A 5,213-nucleotide genomic window follows, 5' to 3' on the forward strand; every position below is an offset into this window, starting at 1 on the left:
CTCCCCTAAAAGAGTCATAGATAAATAATAACTGATGTAAGTATAGTGAAGAGCCTGGTTGGAAATTTTAGGTGGGAGAAAAGACTTACTCTTTAGTAGCTGAATTTAAGTATTAGGAGATGGCTATATAGACTTACTTTGTGCAAGTCTGGAAAACCAAATGATCCAAGTCATGCAGACGGATAATCTGGGGCCATGTAACTGCAGGCATTTCAGTGATTAAAGCTGATGAACCATAGGGCGGGCTGCTGTCTTGGGACAGAGAGGTCCCTGTCCTTGGAGGTGTTCAAACAGAGGACCAACATCTCCACGTCAGGAATTCTGTAACAAAATGGAAAGTTACAAGAGATGACAACTAAGATTGCTTCAACTTTAAGAAGCTCACTTTCTGAGTAATTTTGAAGCTCTACCTCAATACTGCAGCCACTGAAATGGGGAAAAAAATATCATAAAATTATCTTAGCCTTAGGAACCTGAGATCCCCCAGGAGACTAAGTGGATCAAGAGAAAGAGAGAGAAGCAGCGGTCCTCATTTCTTTTTTTCTTTTTAAAGTAACAGACTCCTCCCTCTTGCCTTTGAAACATGAAATGCAATGTAGAACCCAACTTGGAAAATCCATAAGGAGCTAGGTTGAGTGGACAAGACAGGGGGCAGCTGCTTCCCTGGAGCTCTACCTGCATGGCCTGTCCTTTACTCACAGAGGCCTGTGGTCTCACTGAGGAACCCAGGGCTCCCTGGAATTCAGCCTGCAAACCAGTGCCAAGAGAAGGCTTAGGAGAAATCTCTTGGATTTGTAAGAAGGATGAAACAGGGCTTCTGCAGGCTTCCAGTCACTGCTTTAGTCTGGGTGCAGAGGTGACCTGTCTGCAATAGCTATCAGCTGATTGTAATCTGTAGAATGGTAGATTCTGTCCATTTATCCTAAACTCACACAAAAAAAGTGGCTAGATTTTCCTTTGAGACATTGTAAAGTAAAAAAAATCTGTTCAGAATCACTTAAGAACTATTAAATAACAATTGGCACAGTGGGAGAGTTAATTATTGTATTTTAATTCTCCAAAAGTTAAGAATTCCTTAATGATCTGGTCATTTCCAGAATAGCCTTGTTTTCTCCATACTTGAGCTTTGTTTCAAGGGACTTGACAGCAATGGTAATAACCATGTAATACCATAGGACGATGGCTTTGATTATGGTTTCTGTGTTTCCTTCTGTTCTGATCATTGTCTTGATTATTTCCAAGTCAGACTCATCAGAAGGACATTCCAAATCTGGGAAGAAAACTTTTTGTAAGATAATGTATGTGTGCTCTTGATTGGAGAGTTAGTTAATACAGTCTTTTGGCATGATACTTCAGCATTGCCCATCAAAAATTAAAATATATATAGTATTTAATCAGTTTTTATTTCTGGAAACCTAATATTCCGAGATATTTAGTATGTGTACAAAGCTATGTACAAAAAGAGGTTCATGGTAAAAAATAGTCATTGTAATATTAGAGTGAACATCCCTGAACATAACTGTCTGCTCAAGAACACAGTAGTAACACAATAACTAAGAAAAAGACATGAAGGCTGTGTTAACCAGTTGGATGAAAATATTTCAAATTGTATATAGAAACAGTACACTGTACCCCATGATAGTATTAATGTACACAGCTATGATTTAATAAAATAAAAATAGGAAAATAAAGAAAAGAACACAGTAGTAATAACTTGGAACTAGATGTAACTTGCATCAGTTACGGAATGGACGAATACACAGTGACGCATCTATGCTATGTAACACTATGGTAATTAAAAATAAATGAAGTACATTTTTCTAAATTTCTAAGATTTAGGACAGGCACAGTGGCCCATGGCTATAATCTTAGCATTCTGGGAGGCAGGAGGCTCAATTGAACTCAGGCGTTTGAGACCACTGAGCAAGAGCAAGACCTCCTCTCTACTAAAAAAATAGAAAAATTAGCTGGGCAGTGTGGTGGGCACCTAAAATTCCAGCAAATTGGGAGGCTGAAGCAGGAGGATTGCTTTAGCCTAGGAGTTCGAGGTTCTGTGAGCTGATACCATGGCATTCTAGCCAGGGCAACAGAGAGAGACTCTGTCTCCAAAAAAAAAAAAAAAAAATCTAAGATTTGTTAAGTGAGGAAAAGAAAGTTATGGAGCAATACATATGATCTCATTAAAATTTTAAAAATCTCAAACCCATGTATGTAACATATACTGTTAAATATACCTATATGCAAATTTGTGAAAGGTTACAACCTGAAGAGTTAATAGGAGTATTGTTGAAAAGATGGTTTTGGATGGTGAAATAATGTTTTTTTCTTTTAAAGTATATTTCTGAGTTTATTATGTATCTACTCACATACTCTTGTATTATTTTTTAGGAATGCTAAAATCCTTCTTCAAGGTATATGAATAAAAATTGTATTCTTGTTCAGATTCATTGTTATCATAGCACCTTAGAAAGTTATAAAAAAGCTTGCATTTTTCTATATTAAAAATGCTTTTTAATAGTTATACATGCTTATAATGGAAAATTTAAAAATTAAAAAGGCAGAGAGAAAAGACTGAAAATCAGCTACAATTTGATCAATGTAGTGATACTTTCCCTTCTTTTATGAATACGGTTAAGGTCATACCATATACACAATTTTTAACCTGATTTCTTTTTACTTAATGCATAAATATTTAACTATGTCATTAAAAACTCTTCAAAACCAAAAGACTCCCCACCATTTATTTAATTGACCTTCACTGGTCTTAGATTTTGTTAAAATAACAGTCATCCCACCTGTTGAATCAGGCTTCCCGAGCACATCTGTGAACTGGCAACACCTTGATGAGTTGGTCATCATGTGGGCAAAGGGAAAGAAAGACTTCTAGCCCCTCCAGAATGTACCGATGGGAACGGAGGCTCTCAAGCTGGGAAGCAATGACCAGGAATGCAGATTAAAATGCTTTCCATTTCCTGCCTTATATGACAGGGCTGACAGGAGTTATCCGTGATTGACATAAATTGAGCCTACTTCTGAAGAAGCGTCTATTTTCCGTATACCATGGAGACTAATGGTCCAGCAGAGAGGACCTGTCCTTCCTTGTATTAGAAAAGCAAATGAGAAGTTCCTCTTCTGAGGAAACGGGCCCTTAGGCCCTGATTCACAAGAGGGAGGCTCTGCTGGAGTTTATTTGCTATTAGAAGAAATGTGGGGAGTCCTGAGCACAAATACCAAAGCACCACTTGCAGGTGTGAGAAGAGAGTCCTTTTCCAAAGGTTCATTAAACCACACCACTTCCCCTGGAGGGGTCTCCACGGTGAACCTCACTTCCCTTTTTCTGGACTAATAAGCAGGGCAAGGAGCGGCAAAGGCCCTGGTGAGGCCACCCAGGCTGCAATGACAGCCCCGGGTGTGCAGCAGAAGCCCCTGCCCCCCACCCACAGGCCGGGGACGGAATGGCTTCCTCAGTTTCAGCTGGCTAGGGTTTGAGGTTTCTCTTTTTGTTGGACTCACCGCAGATTGAAACAAGGAAATGGAAGCCTGCGATCCCTTATGAAAGGTCTGAGTGGAAACCACATGGGGCTGGAAATGCAAGAGCCCTGGCAAAAGTGCTGCTTTGTTTTTCTTGTCCCTAAAGGGATGTGGAAAATGCCTAAGGCAACAAACAGCAAGCTGCGGGGAACGGCATGTGCTGTGTGCGGCGGCGAGGGTGGCAGGTTGCACTGGGGCTTCTGTGGGGCCAGACCCACCCCATCTGCTGTTCTTGCAGTTATTTTGTGGCTGCATCACACAAGCTGGGGGCTCCCCTGGTTTTTGGCAAGGTTGATTTTATTTAAAAAAAAAAAGAAGAAAGCATGCACAGCTCCTGTCTCCTCAGTAGCCCATGTGGGGGCGTTTCCTTTTCTGATCAATTACACTTGGCAAACTATAAAGTGTGTGATAAACAGAGCCTACTGCCTACGTCTCCACCCACTGGGGTTTCTCTGGAGTGGGTCCTCATACATACACTATGTCTTGGAAAACTCAATTTGTCAATCTCACATTCTGTTCTCCCCATTGTTCATTCACTCCCAGTATATTTATTAAGCACCTGCTATGGGTATAAAATTCAGGAGGCTTTGTCTCCTATCCCATCCGTGGAGAGGATGAGGACTCCAGTGGAAACAAACCATTACATGCGAATACATGGCAGGAGGGCAGAATCCCTATAGCAGTGAAACCAAAATTAGTGACAGCTACAGCTTCCATTAATTCTTAATCAAAAACATGAAGAGACTTAGACTTGATTCGCATAGATTTCCTCCAACCCTTAGCCATTGACAAGCGTTTACAAAGTCTTAAGAGGTTCAAGGGCCAGAAGGAACCAGGAAGAAGCAGAAATGAAGAAACAAATGAGTTTGGAAGAGCTTGAGTTTGCTTAGCAGTGAATATTCCAGAATTCATTCTCCCATCAAAGCCACCCCACTCCTTTTACTGAATGTCTACTTTTTGGGAGACTGGGTGAGCTACTAGACTAGAATAACAAACATTACTTGCCCCTGCTGTAAAAGTCTTAGCATTTACCAACTTCACATTCATAATTTGTAATTGTGAACTCCTACATTTAAGCATTAAGTAAAATAGATTGAAATATAGAAGCGTTTAAATAAAAACTGCTACAAAGCCTTAACTAATCTTTTGAGACTGCATGGCCTGTAATTGAAAGCTGTGATATTTGTTTCCAGATGAGACAATCGATAGGCCCCCAATATTAGTAATAGCAGACAATCCGCTGGGAATTGGATAGCTGACACCATGTTGGTGGAGTTTGTTCTTTTGCAGTTGTTTTCAGAGTGCCATGTCTCCTTCCATATCTCACAACTGGATACTCATCCCATCACCCTCCGGTCAAGAGGAAAATGAGCAACAGCTACTGGCAACATAGGAACATAACCACGAGAGGATAACTCGGAAAAATATTTCCTGACATAAAAGGACAAAACCACAGAGCGCTTTAGCAGCCACCCAAACCCACAGACATAACACGATCCACATAAGAACTTAATTAGGACACATGCTTATATATTTATAGAAACAGAAAGTATGACAGAAAAACAAAGTTGGTCGGATTATTAATGCATTCAGAAATATTTCAAGGGGAGCTAGAAAGGCATGCTTGTTGCCTGTGACTTTAATGTTGGAAGACTTCATAGTGTCCATACAGTTAAAAAAAA

The sequence above is a fragment of the Otolemur garnettii genome, unplaced genomic scaffold, assembly GCF_000181295.1.
Source record: "Otolemur garnettii isolate 467f Iridium unplaced genomic scaffold, OtoGar3 scaffold00050, whole genome shotgun sequence".
In the NCBI taxonomy this organism is placed as follows: domain Eukaryota; kingdom Metazoa; phylum Chordata; class Mammalia; order Primates; family Galagidae; genus Otolemur; species Otolemur garnettii.